Consider the following 10,385-nt stretch of genomic DNA (forward strand, 5'->3'; position numbering starts at 1 on the left):
TAAGAAAAAATCTCCAGGACCAGATGGATTTACATGTGAATTCAACATACATTTAAAGAACAATTAACTCCAATGGTATATAAACTATTTTTAAAAATAGGGATTGAAGGTGTCCTATCAAATTCCTTTTATGACACAGACACAGTACTGATACATAAACCATGTAGGACGAAAACAGAGAAAGAAAATTATAGATCAATCTCCCTAATGAATATTGATGCAAAAATCTTAAATAAAATATTAGCAAAGAGATTATCAAAAATCATCTCCAGGATAATACACCACAACCAAGTAGGATTTATACCAGGAATGCAGGGCTGGTTCAGTATTAGGAAAACTGCTAGCATAATTGTCTACATCAATAATCAAATTAACAAAAAACATATGATTATCTCAACAGATGCAAAGTAATTGATAAAATCCAACACTCATTGCTATTAAAAACACTAGAGACTATAGGAATAAATGGACTTTTCCTTAAAACAGTCAGTAATATCTATTTAAAACCATCAGCAAGCATCATATGTAATAAGGATAAACTGGAACCATTCCCAATAAGGTCAGGAGTGAAACAAGGTTGCCCACTATTACCATTATTATTTAATATTGTATTAGAAATGCTAGCTTTGGCAATAAGAGATAAAAAAGAGATTCAAGGAATTAGAGTAGGTAATGAGGAAACCAAATTATCACTCTTTGCAGATGATATGATGGTATACTTAGAGAACCTTAGAGAATCAACAAAAAAACTATTAAGAGTAATCCACACCTTTAGCAAAGTTGGAGGATATAAAATAAATCCACATAAATCATCAGCATTTTTATACATCACTAACAAAATCCAACAGCAAGAGATACAAATAGAAATTCCCTTTAAAGTAACTGCTGATAGTATAAAATATTTGGGAATCTATCTGCCAAGAGAAAATCAAGAACTATATGAGCAAAACTACAAAACACTTTACACAAAAATAAAATCATATCTAAGCAATTGGAAAAATATCAAATGCTCTTGGATAGGTCGAGCAAATATAATAAATATAACAATACTACCTAATCTATTTATTTAGTGTTATACCAATCAAACTCCCAAGAAACTATTTTACTGATCTAGAAAAAATAATAAAATTCATCTGAGAGAAAAAAGGTCAAGAATTTCAAAGGAATTAATGAAAAGAACAGCAAGTGAAGGTGGCCTAGCTGTACCTGATCTAAAACTATATTATAAAGCAGTGGCCATCAAAACTATTTGGTACTGGCTAAGAAATAAAGCAGTTGATCAGTGGAAAAGATTAAGTTCAAAGAACAAAACAGTCAATGACTATAGCAATCTAGTATTTGACAAACCCAAAGACCCCAACTTTTGGGATAAGAATTCACTACTTGACAAAAACTGCTGGGAAAATTGGAAACTAGTATGGCAGAAACTGCATTGACCCACTAATACCATATAGTGTTTGAAAGATCAAAATGGGTTCATGATCTAGACATAAAGAATGAGATTATAAACTGTAAGGGCCCTTTAAATGGGCAGACACAGTGCAAGGGGAGATTTGAGTGCCCCAGGAAGTAATCTCTGTGGATATTAGGACTGCCTTGTAGGTGGGATCTTGGCCATACTGAGATAGCTTTGTAATGGGTGACTCTCTCGCTGATTGGCTGTGTGTGTGTGAGAGACCTCACAGGCCCTATATAAGCCCACTGCAGATAGCAGTCGCTCTCTTTAACCTGGCGCTCTTTAACCTGGCTCCCCAACCTGGGTGGCCAAGCTGAGATGGATAGCCGAAAGAGGTAAGGATTTTGGTAGTGAACACATGGGTCTTCTGACCAGGTGTTCACTAGGGAACCAACAAGTCAGGACATCAAGTCAGGGCATTATGTGAGTAGGTATAATAAAGGCTTTTAAGATTACAAGTGGCTGTTCTTGAGTGTGCTACTGGGTTATTAAACTATAGATTCAAGAGATCGTGGCCAGAGACCTTTGAAGGCCTCAGAGGAGGCGAGCCGGGTAGAGTTCACATTGCAAAGGTCAGTGGTCAAAGGTACTCTGTTGGGCCTAGGACAAACTAGTAATTGTAACTGCCAGGTGGGCATGTTACAATAAACAAATTAGGAGAATAAAGTACAGTTTACCTCTCAGATCTGTGGAGGAGGAGGGAATTTGTGACCAAAGAAGAACTAGAGATCATTATTGATCACAAAATAGATAATTTTGATTATATTAAGTTAAAAAGTTTTTGTACAAACAAAATTAATGTCTACAAGATTAGAAAGGAAGCAATAAATTGGAAAAAATATTTTTACATTGAAAGGTTCTGATAAAGGCCTCATTTCTAAAATATATAGAGAATTGACTTAAATTTATAATAGTTGAAGCCATTCTCCAATTGATAAATGGTTAAGGGAAAAGAACAATTTTCAGATGAAGAAATTGAAACTATTTCTAGTCATATGAAAAGGTCTCCAAATCACTAATTGTTTAGAGAAATGCAAATAAAGACAACTCTGAGATACCACTACACACCTGTCAGATTGGTTAAAATGACAGGAAACAATGGCAAATGCTGGAGGGGATGTGGGAAAACTGGGACACTGATATGTTGGTGGAACTGTGAATGGATCCAACCATTCTGAAGAACAATTTGGAACTATGCTCAAAAACTGTGCTTACCCTTTGACTGAGCAGTGTTTCTACTGAGCTTGTATCCCAATGAGATCTTAAAGGAGGGAAAGGAACCCTCATGTGCAAAAATGTTTGTGGCAGCCATTTTTATAGTGTCAAGAAACTAGTATCTGAGTGGATGCCCATCAGTTGGAGAATTGTTAAATAAACTGTGGTATATGAATGTTATGAAATAGTACTGTTCTATAAGAAACAACCAGCAGGATGAATATAGTGTGGCTTGGAGAGACTTACATCAACTAATGCTAAGTAAAATGAGCAGAACCAGAAGATCATTATACATGGCAATAACAAGACTACATACAATGATCAATTCTGATGGAAGTGGTTCTCTTCAACAATGAGATTATTCAAACCAGTGCCACGTGTTCAGTGATGAAGAGAGTTATCTACACCTAGAGAGAGAACTGTGGGAACAGAGTGTGGACCACAATACAGAATTCTCACTCTGTTGTTGTTTGCTTGCATTTTTGTTTTCTTAGTTTTTTTTTTTCTTCCTTCTTTATCTGATTTTTCTTGTGCAGCAAGATAACTGTATAAATATGTATACATATCTTAGATTTAACATATATTTTAACATATTTAACTTGTATTGGACTATCTGCCAGCTAGGGTAGGGGTGGGGGAAAGGAGGGGAAAATTTGGAACACAAGGTTTTGCAAGGGTCATTGTTGAAAAATTATCCATGCATATGTTTTGTAATAAAAAGCTCTAACAACAAAAAAAAAGTTTTGCTGCTCCCCTAGAGGGAGCATAAGGTTAATGAGCAAGGAGACTCCAGAAGGTCAAACTATGGATGTGGCAATTACCTGATTTATGACCTTGCACAAGTCCCTTCTCTTTGCCCCTTAGGGTCCTACCTTCTACCCCTAGGTCTAACAAGTTCTGCAAGAAGCAAAAACTGTTTCTTCATATTGTTTGATTACCTACTTATTAGGACTGGCTCTTGATTTAATAGATGTGTTTCAAATTCATATATAATTTGGATAACTGTTGCTTATTGAGATATGATGCAACAAATTTCCCTTCCCCTTTAACAATTTCCCTTCTTATCTTTCTTGCATCTCCAAAAAAAGAATGAGGGGGAAAAGTAGAAATGAAGGAGGTCTAGCATTTCAAGTTGTCATTATCAAAATCAGTTTAAGAAATTAAATACATCAGTAGAACAAAATGAACAAGGAATCAGAATAACTGAACTAGTTCAATGTTTGATAAAGACAGTTGAAAACACAGACTAATTGAAAGCTCAATATGTGTCAAAAAAACACTAAAAGGCAAATATATGCCTCCCCCCCAAAAAGACTAAGTTACATCATACACAACCAAAAAATTCCAAATGGGTGCTCAAATTAAATATAAAAGATTATATCATTTAAAAAGATAAAAATGCCCAATGGTATAATACACAACCACGAGAAAGGAAGGATTCCTAATCAAAGAAGGGATAGAGTAGATCGTAAAATGAATAAAACAGATAATTTTATTTATATAAAATTAAAAGCTTTTACACAAACAAAATTAATGCAGCTAGAATAGGAACAGACTATGTTTAAGGCAGCTTGGGAAGTGTGAGACAACTGTGATCTCTAGGGACATCTGGTGACTTAACTGAAGAACAGCAACACTGTTAATTCAGTACCTGGTCAAAATTTGAGTCAGTGAAAGAATCCTTTACCCTCTCCAAAGAGCAGAATTATAGTGGCAGAGGAAGTAATAATAGTTTTAGAAGGTTGTTTTGAAGGTAGTGAGTTATCTCAATTGATTTTTCATTGTCAATTATATATTAATCTCCTTGTTGTTAATTACTAAGGCCTGGCCACTCCATTAGCATATTTATTGAGCTGGGTTCTTATTCATCTGTGTCATTTTGTCTTAACCTTCTGTGAATTCAAGATTTTGTGGGAAATTTTATGTATATAAATATATGAATCTTCAAATTGTAGTTAGGATGCTTTTATAAATGTTGACAGATTCTACTTAGTTTGGATTAACCTTCTTTAGAATTTTTCTAAATTTGTGTATTTAAGGCAGCTTGGGAAGTGTGAGACATTAACAGTAAATCCCACTCCAGAATGGCAAATTTATCGTTTTATAGATGAGAGAAAAGTCATTTTATTGTTTAAGAAGCAGCTAACTGAAAGGTAATATCAGTAGAGTTTCAAAATGGAAAAACTTAGGCTGCCGCCTACTTTTTAATGCTAACTCTTTCCTGGTTCATAAATCAGAAAACAACACAATTTGATTAGAACATCTAATTACATATTTGGGATTTTTGCACATTATAGTTAAGTATTGATCAATTTAGAAACAACTTTTTGAGCTGGGATGTGTTAAAGAATTAGAAATTTTGCTATAAATACAAGACTTCTACCCGGCTTCATAATAAATTACATATTTAAATTTTTTTTTTTTGAGAACTGACTTCCTTCTAAGTGATATTTAATTTGGAAAAATGCTTTGTGTCACTTCTGTGAATAATATAACCTAATTTAATTGTTAGAGATCAGGTTTTTGTAAACTGTTCAAAGCTTTTTTTTTTTTTTTAATAATTGCTAAGATTATCTTAATGACTATTTAGTGCTTTCACCTTCTAGAGAGCAAAAGAAGTGTAACTGATTAGCAATAATTCAACAGTTTAACTGTGATAAATTCATGTCAAAGTTGACTACGTTGAAAATTAACTAATATTGGTTAATAGCGTGTGCTAAAATTGAAAAGGAGGAATGTACAGGAAAGTGTAGGAAAGGCATTTAGACATGTATATAATTTGAAATAAGGAAAATTTCAGGAGTGAACAAAATAAAAGGAAGCTTGGGGAGAGAATATCAAGGTAAAAAGAGGGGTATAGTTGTCAAAACCCCTAGATGGCTACAGGGAAAAAGAAAAAAAAAACTTAAGAAAGTTGTAAAGAAAGGCTTTAGAAAGATTTTGATTTTGTTGAAATAAGAAGAAATGAGAAACTACATTGTTTATTTTATTGAGAACTGTAGTAATAAAAGTTATGGTTTAAAATTCCCAGCCTCAAAAGCAGAGGCATTTACAAGATGTAAATATCTTTCCAGTAACCTTCTTTCTCTTACCCTTTGGGAAGCTAAAGTGGGAAATGAGGATTTAATCAGGCTCTCTGAATAATTTGAAAGCAAATATGGAGAAGTTAAGAGAAGAAAACTAATGGATCAGAGAAACCCAGGTTACTTTCTGGACTTCAGAGGACTGAACAGGAGGAGATGAACACTAACCATACAATGGGTTTTGGACACGGTCAATGAGAAAATTCACTTTGCTTGACTGAGCAGATTTGTAATGTTCGAGTTCATTCAGTGGCAGCAAGGTGAATAATAAGCTGCTTATGACTGGAAAGGACTAAGAGATGAAAAAGGGAAGGAACAAAGTCAGGAAATAGCCAGCAGAGTCACGTGCAGTTAGAGCGTACCAAACTGGAGAAGTGGGCAACAGATTGGGCAGCAGGCTAGTGATTCGTGACCTATCCTCCTTGTGGGTGAACATGCTTGTTTGGCTGGGTTTGTGAAGTTCTGAATAAAAAATATAACTAGGAAGAGAATCAGAATAACTGTTTGTTTAATGGGAAAGAGCAGAGAGGAAGAAAGGCAGCTAAGGAAATCAGAGAAAGAATAACCTGAGACCAAGGTAGGCATTTGAAGCATGTAGAACAACCTTGTACAAATGTGTGGAAGTTGGAGGGACAGCAAGATGGCACAGTGGATAGAGTGCTGGCCCTGAAGTCAGGAGGACCTGAGTTCAAATTCGGCCTCAGATTTAATATTTCCTAGCTATGTGACCCTGGGCAAGTCACTTGACCCCAATTACCTCAGGGGAAAAAAAAGGTATGGAAGCTGGAGATAGAAGGCTGAGGTGGCTGGGAAAAGTGATGTTTTTCCATTCGGCTTGGGATTTATTGCAGAAAGACAAATAAAGCAGAATTATGATTAGACCAATGAGGAGGAAAGAGGCCAAGTAGGGTGAGAGCCAAGGCTCTCCCTGGACACAAGGATAAGGAGATCCAGCATTACCTATGGGAGGCTGGGGAGACACTACCAGGAATTATAGTTCAGCTGGGTGTCCTGGGGATGGGAGCTAATTGAGAGGGAGAACATGAACTCAGGTCTTCCCACGGCCCCAGGCTCTGGTATCTCTTAGGTGGAGTATTGCTAAAAATCTTGGTGGCCCTTCCAGAAAGAGACTGTAGGCTCTTGGCTTCTGGTAAGAGTAGGGGAATGGATGAATAAATGGCCTGACCCCGTGAATTAACAAATACATAAATGAATGAATGAAAAAGCTTTATTAAGTGATGTGGATTGACTCTCTACTCTTGTCTGGAAGAAGCCTAACCAGCAATCATCAAATACAAACAGTCCCCAGACTATCTAGTTTGCATAGTGATTGTGAGAAAGGAACTCTTTACCAGTCTCCATTGTCAATCCCCCAACCTCTGAGCATCTTTAAACAACCTTTGAGGTGTTGATTAGCATTGCTTTAGACAGGTCTGAGGCCTGGTCTTCCAGGTGCATCCATCTGGTTCCTCTTTGAGCTCCTTTGCCACTTCCCCTCCTCCCAGATCCCTTCCTCTGAGTTCCCATTTTTATTTCCCTGGTTTTCCCGAAAAACCCCACGGCTGTTCCCTTAAACATCTGCTTCTGATGAAGATCTTTGCTAAGTTCTTTTCAGGACTAAACCCACTATAAGCTTAGTCTCTCCCCCCTCATAGCATCTTCCCTTTGTTTTTTTTTTTTCCCTGTTTTTCACTCTGGCTAACTCCAGTTAGTCTATTTTAACTTGGCTGTGGATCTAAGCTGCCAGTCAATGGCATACCCAGGCTATGAACCCTTTCCTTGGTTCCGCTCTATTATTTACCTTCCTGGTGTCTATTGTATCTCTTCATTTTGTCTGTAACCTCTTCTCCCAAACAAACCCACCTTTTGCCAAAGAGATCCGCCATTGTGAATCTGCCACATTTATTCTGAATTAGGAATTGCTTCCCTGACCGCATCATCAAGGGCTTGCCATGAACCCAAAACTGGGCCCAGTGCTGGGGACACAACTACAGAAGCAGACAGTCCCCGTTCCCCTTTGAGGAGCTTCCACTCTAAAGGGGAGGGTCCCCACATAGGGAGGAAGTGTTATTAGGGGCATACTGAATGGGGCCCCTGCAAGGTCAGTGGTGATGATTCTAGGCCTGGAAAGCACAGAGAGAGAACTGAGGCAGAGAGCTCCCGGCATCACCCACCTGCCTGGTAATCAGCAGGAACATTAACATTTTAGGGCAGCAATGGATAAGAGGCCTGAACTCCCCCCAAATATATTGGGGTTTGGAGCCAGCGTCACAATGTGTTTCAAAAGAATTCTCCGAATCAAGAGGCAAAGATTTTATTCTGCTGTTGACGTTCCCAAATGGGGATTTAAAGATGAAGTAGGGGGTCACACCATTGAGTGGCAGGCTAAGTTCCTAAAGGAGTTATCTCATCATTACCAAGAGGAAAGATGGGGTAATCTGACTGCTGTAAGACCATATGGTGCTTAGTAAGGGGACTAATCCTAAAAGGAGTTAAGAAGTGGGGTACAAGCAGGCTCTCTGATAGGAGAAAAATAACTTGGGGGGCTAGCAGCTGGAGCCTGGCCTTCTGATTGGATACAGCAGCTACAAGAACTCAACATGGGCCCACTGCAACAAAAAAGGGCCCTCTTAAAAACAAGCCAATCCAGTTAATGGCTCTCCCCACTTGCCTCTGGGAGCAGCATGGCCCCCAGATTGTAAGCAGTAATTCAGACCCTCTTGGGTTAATGGCCCTTCCTATGGCCCACCTAGCTGGGTCTGCATTCACCCCATAGTCCCTCTAATTCTTTAGCTCTTGACACTGTAATCCCCTCCTCCTAAGGAGTCGGTCCTCCCCACCCATCCTCCCCCCAGAATGACAAAGTTGCCCTTTGAAAACACAAGTGTGAGATGCTCAAAACCTCCAATGACCTTCCAGGCCTTCAACTCCCCAGGCCAGAGTCAAAGTCCTCTCCAGTCTGGCTCCCACCGCCTCGTTTCTCCTTCCACTGCACATATGATTTTCCAGACAAGGCAATTCCTTGCTGGCAACCTCACTCCACATGCTATCTCCATCCTTCATCCATTTCCACAAGCAACCCCCCCATTCCAAAGAAGAAATCTTTTTTCAATCAATCAAGCATTTATTAAGTGCTTACTTTCTGCTTAGCACGGAGGAGAGGTACAGAGAAACAATTCCAGCTCTCAACATCTACCTCCCAATGGAAGAAACAAAAATACACTTACCAGTATTCAGAATAAATTAAAAAAGAATAAATACAAATAAGTAATTAAATGTGAGGTTGTTTGGGAGGGAGGAAGGGCTTCCCATAGAAAGAAGGCAGTGAGAGGTGTTTTGAAGGAAATCTTTCTGTGGGGAGGGGTATCTAGAAGAAAATGTACTTCAGGACAGGAGGAGAGAAATACAAAGGAAGAGAGGGAAGGGAGAAAGTTCCTTGCAGAAGTGGAGAAAAGGCCAGTGTAGTTAGATTGCAGAGTGTGAGAAGGGGAATAAAGAGGCTGGAAAAAGGCCAGGCTCCTCCTTCCCACTCCTTCCCTCCTCTGGGGGAGGGAGGGGAGGGAGGGAATGAGATATTGAAAACAAAGAAAAAGAAAGATAAAAGTTACAGGAAAGAAAAAACTATTAAAGGAAATGAAAATGAACAAGGAGGACCGGAAAAATTGTAGAAAAGGTTAGAAAACCCGATAGTTCTAAAAATCTTACACCAAAGAATTAATGACCAGATATGCTATGGCTAAAAGGCCAGGAAAAGGGAGACCTCAAATTTAATCCATGGTATATGTAACTCCCAGAGACTTGGGAGTTCCGATCACAACTCCTGTTGGGTGCAGAGGTCTTGGGGCTGCTGAGTCAGATTGTCTAAGGGATCCTGGGACCCCTGAAGAAAAGGGGAGTTTTTCCATCAGCTCAATCTACCACAAAAGTGTTCTCCCTGTCCACAGGGACAATCTCTTTAGCCAGATCCCGGTAAGTTAGTAACAATGAGAAAGGGGTCTTGACTGCAATGGTACAGCTATGAATTGGAACAAAACACCCCCCAGAGAGAGTGCAACACAAGTTTGTACAAGGATGAGGAGTCCAGTGGAAAGACTTCACAGCACCTGGAATCCCTTGCTGCAGTGTTCCAGAGGCAGGTATGGTGAGCAAAGAATAGGATGTCAATGGGGTTTTGAGATAAGGATGAACTCAAAAGGAACTCTTCAATTTTCTCTGCAAAAGCAAAATCCTCATCTGAGAGGTTGGGAGGAGATCTGGGAAGCTTTAGGTTTGGAATAAGGTGCGAGGAGCATAAGAGAGGGAACCCAGTTGTGGAGGATTAAGGGGGGGCTGCCTTGCTATAGTGAGGGCCCACTTCAAGTCGGCCAACGTGATTTTTAATTGTGAAGCTTATCCAACAGAGGAAGTGGGCAGGAGGAGAAATCCTGGGCTGAGGTTACTGGACAAGGGGGCTAAAAGATTCATGAGTAAAAGATATGGAGTTGAATTGGCCAAATATAAGGTTGAGATGGCCAAGCCAGGGAAGTGAATGAAGTCAGAGCCTGACAAAACCCGAGGGGCTGAAGGTCTCAGGTGAACAAGTATGGGAGGAGAGGGACAGAAGGAAAAGGAAGGTCAAGTGAGATCCAGAG

The sequence above is a fragment of the Sminthopsis crassicaudata genome, chromosome 3 (assembly GCF_048593235.1).
Source record: "Sminthopsis crassicaudata isolate SCR6 chromosome 3, ASM4859323v1, whole genome shotgun sequence".
In the NCBI taxonomy this organism is placed as follows: Eukaryota; Metazoa; Chordata; class Mammalia; order Dasyuromorphia; family Dasyuridae; genus Sminthopsis; species Sminthopsis crassicaudata.